General features: G+C 49.2%; 1 protein-coding gene across 1 annotated transcript in view; it reads right to left on the bottom strand.

Moving 5' to 3' along the window:
- Window positions 1-14,314, bottom strand: part of TTLL11 (tubulin tyrosine ligase like 11) — a 244,572-nt gene that overhangs the window by 50,937 nt on the left and 179,321 nt on the right. The window lies entirely within an intron of this gene.

Here is a 14,314-nt window from a genome sequence, read left to right as displayed (position 1 = left end):
TATGTGGTTTAATGTACGCACCCTAAAACTCACCATTTTAACCACTTTAAAGTGTACAATTCAGTGGCACGTAGTACGTTCACAGTGTTGTGTACCCATCCTTGCTATCTAGTTCCAGAACATTTCCATGACAATGCCATTTCAGAGAAGAAACTTTAATCCCAGGCAGATATGGCCACTAGCACCAGTGGGTCATTTCATTGGCAGAAGGTCCACAGTGGTGGCCTTTGCTTGGGGTACCCTGGTGATGGGGACCCCACCACCTCCAGGGGACCTCTCGAGCTGGGAAGGTTTTCCCAGTAGTGTCAGAGGATGTCTCCTGCCATTGTCCTCAGCCTGCATCCCACCCTATACCCAGAGCCATGCAGAATAGGTGTTTTTTATCTTTTAATGTGAGCCCTTCACATTTCTGTCGAGGGCTGCTGTGTTTACTGGCTGACTGCCATTTCCCTTCCTTCCCAAATCCCAATTAATAAGCTCAACATAGGGGATCCCTGGGTGGCGCAGCGGTTTGGCGCCTGCCTTTGGCCCAGGGCGCGGTCCTGGAGACCCGGGATCAAATCCCACATCGGGCTCCCGGTGCATGGAGCCTGCTTCTCCCTCTGCCTGTGTCTCTGCCTCTCTCTCTCTCTCTCTCTCTGTGACTATCATAAACAAATAAAAATTAAAAAAAAAAATAAGCTCAACATAGAAAGGGCCTTCAAAGCTACAGATACCATTTTCATGGACTCAAAACCACAAATTCACAAGAAAGTATTTTACTCAATTGGAAGAAGACAGCAAAGATGTAGCTGATCTAGAAGATGAAATAAAACAATGAGAAACGGTATCTTGCTTGAGCTGATCCCAATAATCACATTGAGATCCAAGTTATCACAAATACTATAAAATCCTGTTTTTATTTAAAATCATTGTAATGGAAATGTCAGACTTATGAAATAAAAGTGACTGATAAAGAAAACATAAATCAAGCTTACTAGTCCTTTAGGATAGCTTTTTTTTTTTTTTTTTTTTTTTAACTGAATTTGGTACATCCTTGACTCATTAGAATTCTGGAATATTTTCCCTATTATCATTTTTCAAATAAAATTGAATTCTTTCTTGTTAAAACTCTTGTGAAAAACCACCTATCTCCATTTTGCCTGGAAAGCTTGCTTTTTATTGGAGACCTACTATGTCAAGCGTTGGGCCAAGCAGCTTATATTATCTCAGTGTTTCTCATAACAATTCTATGAGGTAAGTAGAAACTAGTGCCATTTTACAGATTAGAAACCCAAGATCCAGAGAACCTAAATACTTGCCTAACATCACAAATCAGTAGGGGAATCATAATTTATACTTAGGACTATATTGCTACACATTCCATACTTAGCTCACCATACAATTCTTGTGCTAATCTGATTTTTATGTGTGTACTAATTTGATTTAAATCAAACCCAACAGGGGCACCCGGGTGGCTCAGGGGTTAAGCGTCTGCCTTTGGCTCAGGATGTGATCCGGAGGTCCCGGGATCGAGTTCCGCATTGGGCTCCCCACACAGAGCCTGCTTCTCCCTCTGCCTATGTCTCTGCCTCTCTCTCTCAGTGTCTTTCATGGATAAATAAATGAAATCTTAAAAAAAAAATAAATCAAACCAAAGACTTCTTTTTCCTTAGGCATACACTGTAAATATCCCCAGAAATTAACAAAATAGGAAGGTAGATAAAGCAAAGTCAAATTCCAGTTTCAGAGAAAGTGCGTGAATTCTCTCAGAGAAATCATTTCCATTTCTAGTTGAGCATGCCTTCAATAATTTATTTGTTCATGAACTATTTCCCAAGCACTTACTTGTCCCAGGGGCCTCAGATACATGGGTGAGGTGGACACCGTTCTTATCACCCAGAGCATGTGACCAAGTTGGGGGACGACAAGACCCATCCGTAAACAGTAAGTGAGTGAGGTGGAAGTGGCCAGGTGAGCCTCCAGAGTAGGCTCCAGAGCATATGGAAGGAGGTCGTTTTGCTGGGTCCTAGGAGCATGTATGAAGGAGAATAGGTGGGAATATGACCAGGAAGCTACTGTAGGGTGTCTAGGTCTTACAGATTCTTGGGTGTCAGATGAGGGTTCTTGGATTTCATCGTGTGGGAGATCAGAAGGGGTGGATTTAAGGGAGAGGAGCGGCAAAATCAGAACTGTGGTGAAGGTGAATGAGCCTGCCAACAGTATGTATCCTGATCAGAGAAGAGGATTGAATGATGTTAGGAAGCCCCTGAAATATTCTAGGTCAATTGTTTTGGAAGCATATGCCCTGAGCATCACCTGAGCAGCACGAGCATCACCTGAGAACTTGTTAGGAATACAAACTCTTGGCCCCACCCCAGGCCTATGGACTCAGAAACTATGAGTGTGCTGGGCAATCTGGTTAGCAAGGCCTGTGGGTGATCCTGATGCAGGCTAAGGGCTAAGGTGGAAAAGGTGGATTTGGCTAGTGCTTGACCATGGGGAATAGAAAGGGAGAGAACACGTTGGACAATCCACTGCTTGGCAGGACAGCCTGGTGGGCAGTGGTGCTACACTGGCAAAAGGAGGTAAGCAGGCTCCTTTCCCCACCACGTGGCCAAGACCTGTCTCCACAGTCCCTTTGGATTTCCAATGCGCATTGTCATTGCTGAAAAAACTGTCATTCCTGAAAAAACCATGTACCAGAGAAGTGCCTTAAACTAGCCCAGCAGCTAATTTAAAGAGCTGGAGGATGAATTCATTAAAAACAAATGAAACTACCCTGTAGCCCAGCTCTGTCACTTGATGAATCTCTACCGTCACATGGCCCCATTTGCTTGATGGTGGTGCTATGCTATTTGAAGAGAAGATGATAGAATGAGTGAAGCATGTGTTTCCAAATTGAGGAGGAAAAGGACTCAGCGAAGTTTGTCCAATGCTCCAGTCCCTGTAAGACCCATGCTGGGTCTATTCCTACCTGCCCCCTCCATGCCATGTTCCTTCAGGTGCTCACCTGGCCACTGCTCTCTCCCTTGATCATGAGAGCAATAGCGACAAACGTAGTGGTGATGATATTGGTGGTACTTACTATGTGCCAGAATCTGTAATTTAAAAAAATTTAACCTTGATGAAATCCTACAGAGTGTGTGTGTTATTTTTATTCCCATTTTACAGATGAAGAAACCGAGGTACCAAGAGACAGACTAATCCTGGACTGAATAGAAACCCAGGATAAGAAACCCAGTGGGCAGGTGCCAGAGTCTTTGTCTCTAACTGGTGCACAATGGTTCTTCCCTACGTGAGGGGTTACCAGGTGCTGGTGCCTGAGAGTCAGAATACCTGTAACACCTCATTCCAGCCTGGCAATGATCCTGTGATTATTAACAAACTATACGAGGCTCCATTTTACTAATGAGAAAAGAATTGACGTCAGAGAGGTTAACCTACTTCCCAAAGGTCACTCAGCTATTACATGGCTAAGGGTGAGGATTTGAACCTGGGGATCTACTTGAGGTTAAAGCCCAGGTGCTTTCCACTCCGTAATGCTACAATTCACTGCAGTTATGCACTTTCACCTCCGACAGTGGAGAGACGTCTTTTACTTATGGGATGGTGTGGGGTGGGAGAGTGGCTGGGAGGACACCCGGCCTAAGCCTGGCACAAAGCTGTTGCATTGCCTGGGATCGAAACCACAGCCTGCCTATGAAGCATCCAGACGAATCTGCTGGGGGGCGTGGAGGGGGGGCTTGTAACTGACCTCAGTGTGATGACCTGGGAGCAACCAGCACTGACCTCGATGGGGCTGTTCCCTTTTGATTGCCAAATCAATCGATCAATTTCTATTTTACCATCACAGGCTCACACGAGTCACTGATGCATAGCATTTGTCACAAATATGAATGAACAAGGGCCCCAGCAGCCACGGCAACGGACTAGGCCTCGATCCCTGCCAGGGATGAGCCACCAGGCGGGCGCGGGGTCGGGGGAGGTAGGAGGTGGTGCGGCTCAGCGCTGCAGGACCATCTTCCTGCCAAGGCTATGAGTTAACAAAAGGACAAACACGAGGACTTACTGCGGTGCCTCCATTCCCACAGACCCAGAACTCTCCTATCTCAGAGCTGGAAGGGCCTTCAGGGGTCATGGGGCTCAGCCCTCTCATTTTCCGGGTGAAAGAACTGACAGCTCATTTTACAAATACCTCGAGATATGCTTCTTTTCTAACAGGGCTCTCTCTGCTTGGCGGTTCCGCACACAGCCCGAGTCTTGCCAGCGTCCTTGCTCTCTTTGTCTTGGGCAGTTGGAGTAAGGGAAGCCCACTGCCATGGAGGCCAGAGAATGGTGCTGCCAGGCAGCTCACTCCACAGGGCACCAGCCTGGTGGTCCCCTGGAATCCCAGCTCTGCACTCTTGAGCAGGCTGACCCCAGGTGAGTCCTCAAACCTCAAAGTTTCAGCTTCCTCTTACAAAAAAATGGGGAAAATAATGGCACCTAACTTATAGGGCTGATGTAATTACAGAGAAAGTGGACACATCGTACTTGGCACAGCGCCTCAATACCGGTTGGCCACTGTGATGATAATCACCAACATATTTATCTCCTGTATGCCATCGTCTCGAAATGCTCACTCTCTAGGCTCCAGTTTCGATGGGAGAGATCACTGTACCCCTCTGGGAACTCTGGAGAGTATGGGGTTTCTTTAACCACTGTCTGACATTCTGTTCTACCCACAACTCACGTAACTAGACTGGACTGTCCTCCTTTTCTGATGTCTGGGGAGTCCAGGTGCCCAGCCTGGCAAGGTGCCCAGGGTCAGACTGCACCTGCCTCTTGTCCCACCCTGAACAGATCCCCTATATGAGTCTCCTCTTCTCAGACCTCACTGGGTAACTGCCCCTTATCTGACACCCTGGTTCTCTCTGCTGAGGATTATCAATGTCACAAAATAAGGCGCCAAACAATGTCACAAAAGAATTGCTGCTCCCCACATAAAGAAAAGGTTAAACCATGGAGTGAGCAGGGGCCCTGGGGGTCCTCTCACCTCATTTTTCTTTTGAAATGCACAGAGAAGGTGAGGCAGACACTTGCTTGAGGTGAGCCAGCAAGCAAGAGGTGGTGGCGAGGACAGACCCAATTCTCCCGACTTCCTGTCCAGAGCCTTTAAAAAAAAGAAGAAAAAAAAAGAAAGAAAAAAAAAAAACCCAAAACACTAAAGCCAGAGTGGCCAACATCTTGATTGTGAATGAAAAGCTTCAGACTCTTGAGGCCACTCTGGTGGTCAGAGAAGAGAAATATTTTTAGCCCAAAGGGCTGAGGAGTTCCCACTTTAACCCCACCGGGTGATTGGCTGCTGTCTTTCCATGGAAGATCAGGCCAGACTTGGGCTTTTCACCAGACCCCGGAGAAGGGTTTTTCCCTACGTGCCAGGCCTGCATCGACTGCCCCTGCCCAAGGCGCCCTCCTCGGGAGCAGAGCACTGGGGCCTGCTTCGGCCGCCTCACCTTCCACCCTCCACGTTCCTCCCTCTCTCTGTAAACCCGCTTTCCCGAATGACCCACGGGAAGAACACTACCCTTCAAATCCACCTTTCCCGAGGAAGCTTTCCACAGCCTTTGGAGCCAGAATCAGCCATTCCTTTCTCAAAAACTTCCGGGACTTTGTTCCTGGTCCTCATCACTCTCCTCACAAGATGTCGAGACCTTCGATCTCTATCCTGCCCGAAGCTGACCCTGTGATGTGCATCACTTTTCCTCACAGCAGTTGTCACTATCAGGCCGAAATGGCTGTTGCTGCAACTACCTCTCCGACACCTGGTTCTTTCCCTAGACTCCAAGTCCCGGGAGGGCAGGCATTTCTCTCCCTCCTGTGTGAGTCTTTGTTCTAACACCGGGCCTGGCACATAGCAGGTGCTCGAAATTATCTTTTTTTTTTTTTTCCAAAATTGTTTTAAAAAAAGATTTTATTTATTTATTCATAAGAGGCACACAGAGGGAGGCAGAGACACAGGCAGAGGGAGAAACAGGCTCCCCATGGGGGGCCCGATACAGGACTTGATCTCAGGACCCCGGGATTGCCACCCGAGTCAAAGGCAGACGCTCAACCACTGAGCCACCCAGGCGTCCCGGTACTCAAGGTTATCTGACGGTGGTACGATTGGGCTGTGTTTCGTTGACTTGTCACCACAACAGTCTAATGATTATTTCCTCGAGTTTACATCCGAGGATACTGACGCTTTGACAGGTTAAGTCAGCAGCCAAGATGACAAGGCTGGGCCTGGAGCCTGGTGGCAGCCCCACACGGCCGCACCCCTCCACTTCCGGTTGCCAGACCCCACGCATCCTCCTTTCTCTTTGTCCCTCCCTGTGATGGGAAGATCCTGTCTATCTTGGAGAAGAACCAAGATTTCCTGGGGGCAGTGGCAAAGCACTGTCTACGCGACAATTGCAATCAGCGGTTGTATTAGCCTCTGTTTTACCACCTCCAAAAATTAGCAGAAAAGGCCAACTCAGGCTTTCACTGTCTAGTTGTGCTAATGAAGGGATCCTTTTAATTACACACTCAGGGCTTCTCTGCAACACAAAGCGCTTTTAGTGTTTAAACACAGTTCGGCACCAAAGTATAGGCCTGTGTGAACAGAGATGATAAGTGGGGGAAACCATGTGGGGAAAGTTATCCTTTGCTTCGACTGTAATTCTTTCTGGCACTCAATTTCTTCCAAATGTGGTTCACTTTCTGTGGTAATCCTAATTCTCTTTTGTATACTAGATGCCTGGTGAACCCTAACCCTGGGATTCAGTAGGCATAGCTCAGGCCAAATATCCTTCCTCCTCAGGTTCTGGATGAAATCTGCCCACTCTGTGAACTTCGCATGTCCCTGATTTGTCCTTGAGGGTCCTTCCCACCCAGGGGTGCCATATGGCTGGCTGTCAACCTGCAGTGAGGGTGTTGAACACAAGACTATCTTCACTCAGTGTCCCAGGGGCCAAGGCATTTGGATCTTGCTTTCTGAGGCGGTTTTCTTGTGCATCAATCTGTATGGGATTTTCACTAATGTGAGTGAGGCCTTATGGGGTCGATCCCACAAATCTTTCTCAGGCAAGGATGCCCTGACTTTGCATGTGTTCCTGACCAGGGGGTGAGGGGCTGACTCTTGCTGAGCTCTTCCTATGTGCCAGGAACTCTCCCGTACATCAGTTACTGTGGTTCAGCCACACAAGACCTAAGATTTACGTATTAACGTATATACTAGAACCTGAATGCCTGGGTTGGAATGCTGGCTTACTAGCTTGGTGACTTTGGAAAAGTCTCTTAACCTGCTCGTGCCTTGCTATCTTTGTCTGGGTGATGGGGATAATAATAATTCCACCCAGGTCACAGAATTGTGAAAGTGAAATGGGCTAATATAGATACGTCGAGCATTTGGAACCATACCTGGCATGCAGTAAGCACCCAGTAAGTGTTAGATTTTGCTTATCCAATAGAGCTAAGCTCAGGTTAAGTGAAATCCTCAAGGTCACATGCCTCCCAAATGGTATCATCTGGTAATCTGGCTCTGACTCTCAAGACCTTACTCTTTCTGGGCTTCCACCAAGCTTCAGCAGTGCCAGTGGGGTTCTCTGCTGCCGTTCTGCTAGGACACTGCAGTCGGAACCCTGGCCCAGTGGCCCAGTGGGCCAGAGCCTAGAGCGGGTCACTTGGTGTGCTTGACGCTCTCCTGACCTCCACGTGAGCACGCTTTGTTTGCCTTTCTTCCTCCACTGCTTCGCACATTCTGCTCCTCCTGGGGTTACTATGGCCCTCCTAATTGCCACTGACCTTTCTGGTGTCTTTCTCCATGAGATGCCCTCAGGCCCAGCAGTTTCTGCAGGCTCAGCCCCCCACCCCTACCCCGCGTCCCTGGTTGCCTGTGTCCTGCTCCCCAGCACCGAGAGCCAGGCCGCAATCCTACACATCCTGCAAATGCCAACACTTCAAATGCCAACCCGCCCACAAGCCTCCCCTCACCCCCCGACCAGAAACATTCTTCTGGATTTTCCACAGCACCTCATTTATACCTCTCTTGTGGAATCTATCATTTTTTAAACTTATGTTATGGCCACGTAAGTCTGTGGCTTCTGTCCTCCATAGACTGCGAGTTTGCTGAAAATAGAATCCATTTTTATTCCCCTCATAGTACTCCACATTTAATAGGTAATGCAAAAAAAAAAAAAAAAAAAAAAGTATGCTGACAGATGACTGTGTAAGAAAAGTATTCTTTAAGACAAAGAGAAGAATTTGGTATAATTTGGTCCATGGGCAAGAAAATGGGCAGGGTGACCTCTAGGTGTCATTTTCAGCTTCAGGCTCTAGAAAGCCATATTTTTTATGGTAATAGGGCAACGATAATAATTTATGGCAATAAGAATAAGGCATCCTAGCTTCACTCCCTCCTAACTGTATGGCCTTGGGGAAGTTGGGGTCTCACTCAGCCTCTGTTCATCTTCTGCAAAACGGCGCTGGACAACAGAATTCCCCTCCCAGAGGTTTGGAGGGATTTGATGAGGAGACAGAACACCAGAGGCTAGCATCCTGGCTGGAGGGTGAGTAAGTGTGAACAAAATGTCAAGAATCAGTGACTTCTGGTCAGCTGAAGCCCACCCAGGAAGATTTAACTGCCTCCCCCAGCTCCCAGCAGTCCTTCCCTCCCAGAACTTTAGTCCCAACAAAATTAGATTTTGTTTTAAAGGTGGCTAATACATTAAGCATATGCATATTAGCAACCAGGTCCGGAGAGAAAGCCTAACTTTTTTCTCTATGCCATTTGAATTCCCCTAACACTGAGTTGTCAAAATCCATTAAAGTATTAATTTCTCTTGTCACTGCACAATTCCCTAAGCAGACATCCAGACAGTGTACAGTGGTGTCTCTCACAAAAGTACTAAATGTTTAGTTATCATGATACATTTTTTAGATGATGCCTCCCAGATGGCCCTAGGGAGACTCTGTAAATTCAAGTACAAGGTTGGGGCAGGGTGGTTGTGGAGACTGCACATCCAGCAGGCCTAGGATGGAGCTTACCAGGACTGCCACTTACTAGCTGAGTAGCCCTGGGAAAGGTACGCAACTTCTCTTTCTGTCTCTTCATTTGCAAAATGGTGACAATGATACTAAATGCGTGGGGGTTTAGTGAGAATGACACAGAATTCCAAATGCAGAGAACCTTGTAGAACACCCAACGTATCTCTGGTCCCCAATACAAGAGAGCTGAACAGTCCCAGAGATTTGGAAACACGCCAATGGGGGTGTAGAGGCTGTCACACCCAGCTCAGCACCCCTCCCCGAGGGACAGTCATACGGAGCGGTGAGTTTTTTGTGATGCAACGTCCTAAACCGTGGCACACTGACACTTTTGTCTTTCACCGATAGCCTCTCCAAATGCCCATTCAAATAAATCAATATCCTCACTTGACCAACTCACCTGGCAGAAGTAAAAGGTTTCCGTGTCAACAGGAAAGTGGTGGGCACCCCGCGCCCCAAGAAGAAAACAAGAGAAAGCCCATCATTTAGTTTCCCCGACTAAAAGGCACCAAGTGGAGCTAAAGTCAGAGCTGGCCTCTTCCTTGGTTGTCATGGCAACGTCACCGACTACGACCTACCCCCACTCCACAGTAAGGGGGACACACGGGAGGGGGTCCAGCGATGTGGGTGGCACAGAAGTGCTGCAGGAGGTACTTTCACCTGTTTGTCTGAAACATGAAAGCTGCTGGCAGCAGCGCACCCCTCGCCCAGGCAAGGGGACATTCCAGTTGCTCTCATACAGTTCCTTTGGTGATCATGAATGGATTCAAACCCAGTTCAAACCTGATGAATGAACAATTACTGCTTCCTCAGCCACAACACAGAGCTCGAGGTCGGGGAGAGCACCACATGCCTTTCCTGTAGGGGGGTAGGGGGCCCGGGGCCCTCAGCCTCCAGGGAAATGTGGCTGATGCTGAGACCTGCTGCCTCAGGCTACGGTGGTTCCACCCCAAGCCTATGGAGCAACTTCCCATCCGTGATCTAATGCCACCTGAGCAGCAGCCTGGGAAGACAACAGCAGTGTGCCCATTTTACGGGTGAGAACATTGAGTGCTGCAACCATGAACCAGCAAGTACTGACACTTTCATTTTCTCTTTTTCTTGATTGCCCTCTGCCCCTTGAGAAGCTTAACCTGTGATAGCACTTGAAGTTGCCAAACGGTGTCAATTCTTTCCCTTACTCTTAAGCTCAGAGTTGCTTTTAAAAGTCACCTTCGAAGTCCAACACCTGCCAGTCAAATCTGCCCAGGTGTCCACACTGGGACATCCACATTGAGCACGATTTGTGTCTCTGGACCCCACAAACCTGCTTCTTGCCATTTCCACCCATATTGTTATCGGGAATCCCATCCTCCCAACTGAGCCAAGCTCAAAACCCTGAAGTCAGCTTTGCCATCTCCCTTGTCCTCACCTAGGTTCCTGGGGACCTGGACACTCTCCCTTTTCTACTCAGAGGCTCTGACTTCCAATATTCTGGGGAGTCCTAGCAAGTGGAAGCAGGGTGCACAGTGGTTAACCGCACAGAGGCTGCAGGGTCAGGGCATCTGGGTTCTTGCTGAATTCCATACCTGTGGGCTGACACTGTCATCTGCTCCTCATGGCCATGTGAGGCTATTATTATTCTTAATACGATTCCCATTTTCCATATGAGACATTTTCCTACAAGAACACAAGTGCGGTGACATAATTTCCCCCAAGGTTATCAGGATCGACTGAACATAAGAGCCCTTACTCATAACCAACACGCAACGCTCCTTCCCCCTTAGCTGTAGGGTTTTTAAGGGCAGGGCCCTTTGGCCACATTTGTATGTAATGGCTTCTGAGGGCTGAGGATCTGACTGCAGGTCTGAGCTCAGAGTCAGCCGGCCAGCCTAGGTTCCACCTCTCACCGCGACCTTTTCTCACAGTGTGAACTTGGGGGAACAACCAGAAGATGGCCAGAGGTCTGCAGCTGAATAGTGGCCCTGAGCCCCAGCACCTGGCTGTGTGACGCTACTGGGAAAGGAAACTTTACATATGTCATAGAATTAAGGCTCTGGAGATGAGATTATCTTGGGTTTAGAGTATGCCCTAGACCTAGGGGAGCAGGTGTCCTCAGGGGACAAAGGCAGGGTGAGATCTGACACAAGACAGGTAGAGAAGAGGCCATGAGAAGAGGAGACAGATTGGAGTGACACTGCCACGAGCCAACCGATGCCTGTGGCCCCCACGGCTGGAAGGAGCAGGGAGGGGTCTCCCCCAGAGCCTCTGGAGGAACCATGGCCCGGCTAACGCCGCCTGGCCTCAGACATCCGGCCTCAGAGTTGGGAAAGAATGTATGTCTGCTGCTTGAGGCCAGCGGGGAACTTGTTTCTGCAGCCCCGGGGGTCCAGTGCCAGGTGCCCGTTTCTGAAGCAGCCAACCCCACCAGTAGTAGATACTGCCTCTGAAAACAAGTAGAACCGTGGCAGGTGCACAGGAGGCCTCCAATAAGCGTCAGCTAAGCCGAATCAAAATATCCTGAGTCATTACCTTGGAAAACTTCTCCCCAGGACACACCTGGCTGACTGGGCCTGTCTGGAGCACCAAGCTTGTAAGATGTTTAACTTCAGAACCCAAGAGCCAGAAGGAAGAGCCACAGGGAAGATCTCCTCTGAGCCCATGTGTGGAAGATGAATGGGAAGCCAGCAGAGATGTCTGTGTCCTTGTGAGGCTGGTAACCAAGTGCTGGCCTGTCTCCAGCTCTGATGAGCCTGTCCTGGTGGGTCGCACAAAATATCTGTTTCGGGAATAAGGCTGTTGTTTCGGGCAAGCTCTAGAGATAATAGTACGTTTTTCCTATATAGTCTTGACATGTTCACTGAAGCTAAATTTTTCTAAATGTGGCCAATTTCTTAAGTGGCAGAAGCCCATGAAACTCTTCAAGAGCGTAGACGGCATGTAGGTACCCCAGGCCATTTTCTTGGTGGCCATGGGCCTGGAGCAACATTCACTCTGGCTTGTAGGGTGGTGGTGGGCAATAGTTGGGGGTAGTGGATAGTGAGTTCTCAGAAACGGGTCCCTCTAAAGGTTGTCTTAATTCTGCAAGGAAGTCAGGTCCCTCAGCTTCATGCATATGGATGCAACAGTGGTTGAATGATAACCTGCGATTTTTCTTTCCCACGTTAGACTACTTGGGTTGGCTACTGAGTGTTTGATGAGGAAACACTATGCCGGCGCACATACCAATGATCCCCGGGACCTGAACGCAGTTTTGCTGGATTTGACTGAACTCTGGCCTAAGAAAGCATGGGTGCAGCGTTCCTTGTGAAATGAGCAGACCGTGCCTGGGCATGAGATAGACGGAGCACCAGAAGGCAGACCAACAATCAGGAAGGTGCTGGAACACTTTCCCTGTTGTCCCACAGGTGAAGGGGAAACAAGGCCCATTCATGAAGCAAACTCCCCAGGATCCTCCATGCAGGTTCTCCTTTCTCCCCTGGGTAGGAATTTGCTCTGAGGAGAGGGGCTCCCACCCCTGAACAGGCAGATGGAAGCCAGAATGCACCTGCTCTCACAGGCCACCTCTTCCTGCCCTGCCAAGGTGTGCTCCTGGGGAGTCAGGTCCGAACAGCTTAGGGGCACGCAGAGAGCCCCAGCCCATGGTGGGAGTCTGGAGTGAGCAGTGCCCCGTTCCCATTAGCTTGTCGTAGCCTTGGACTACAGAACTGACCCCAGGTCTCTGCATTCCAGACTCTGCCCCCCTCCCAGCACTCTCCCTCTTCTCACCCTTCTGTGGCTGGAGCCCCAGATGCCACAGGGTCAAGCCCCTCTTGGCTGACCGCTAAGGCCCCCAAGGCCAAGTTTGTATGGCACAGAAGGCAGTGACTTTGGTCCAGGTTCCCAGAGCACCCTATGCCCTGCAGACTGCTTCCAGAGAGCGTGATGGCACCAAGGAATCAATGCATTTAGAGAGGAAAGAGCTTCCCATCATAGAGACCAGTGGTCCTCATTCTGTTTGTAGACCAGGACTGAGCTCCGGAGACGGAGCGCAACCTGTCCAAGGTTTCCTGGCACTCAGGCTTTATGGGTTAGGAAGAATACACGTCTCCCAGCTCCCTTTGCTGTGATGATATTCTTGCCCCCTTCCTTGGCTAGTATCAATCAGCTCTGGGCAGACAGCGCCCTGTCTGACCCACTTCTGACTCTGGCAGCAGCTCGGTGCCGGGCCCGAGCAGGAGCTCAGTAGCTGTTATTTAGCCTTGGCGGAGTAGATCTCCTTTGTAAAACAAAGCAGACCCTGGGATCCTTTTACTGATGCCAACAGAAAGGTGTAATTTCAGGATTCTATCAACACCTCAACTCCCGGAAGGAAGGGGCTGTATCTGCCTAAGTGACGTGGAGGTGGAGAAGGCTGTTAAATTTCCTTGTCACATCACTGGGCTAATTCTTCCTGCTGTAACTACGATCTTGTGTCCGCACAGGAATGGCTGCTGTTTATCGGGGGCTGTGGTGTCCAGGCCCTGCCCTGGGGACTGTGAACAAGGGTCCTAGTTAGTCTTGCCCTCGTCCCTGCCAGGTAGAAAGTATTAGGCCCTCTTTATAACGAAAACCGAGGCTCAGGAAGGTAAGTGGCTTGCCCAAGGTCACACAGCTCACGAGGGCTGGCGCATAGATGCCAACTAGGTCCGTGCTGTTTTACCAAAGTCAGGGCACTCTGACGCAAGAAGAGCCATGCTATACATAGAGTATGGGTCGTGATCTCACCGAGGCAAGCCTGTGAGCTCCTCTAATTCTTAGAGCAACCCCGTGAAGCGTCATCTCCACCTTACGAGGAAGGAAAAAGGTCCAGAGACACCAGGTCACTTACCAAGTGATCTCAGACAGTCTAGAACCCAGGGAAGGGCGAGAGGCAGAGACAGTTCAGAATTAGAGGCAGGGCTATTACAGGAATCCCGGAGCTAGGCCGGATTTGCTAGCCATATGACTTTGGGTAAATTACCTAAAACAAATTCTTAAGAAGTTTCATAAAATACAAATCAAGCAAAATTTACCATTTTTAAGGGTACAGCTCCGTGCTATTAAGTACATCCATGGTTGTGCAGCCACCACCCCCATCCACAGCTCTGGCCTGTTACACGCTAGCTCCCCATGCCCCACCTCCCCACGGCCCCTGGCAATCAGCGTTCTACTTCCTGCCCTAGGAATCTGACCGCTCTAGGAGCCTCCTGTCAGTGGAACCATACAGTAGTTGTCCTTTTGCATCCAGCTCCTTTCCCCTAGCACATCCCCTAGCACAACGTCCTCAGAGTTCATCTATGTT

The sequence above is a fragment of the Canis lupus genome, chromosome 9 (genome assembly GCF_011100685.1).
Source record: "Canis lupus familiaris isolate Mischka breed German Shepherd chromosome 9, alternate assembly UU_Cfam_GSD_1.0, whole genome shotgun sequence".
In the NCBI taxonomy this organism is placed as follows: Eukaryota; Metazoa; Chordata; class Mammalia; order Carnivora; family Canidae; genus Canis; species Canis lupus.
This window is presented reverse-complemented; position numbering and strand designations above follow the sequence as displayed.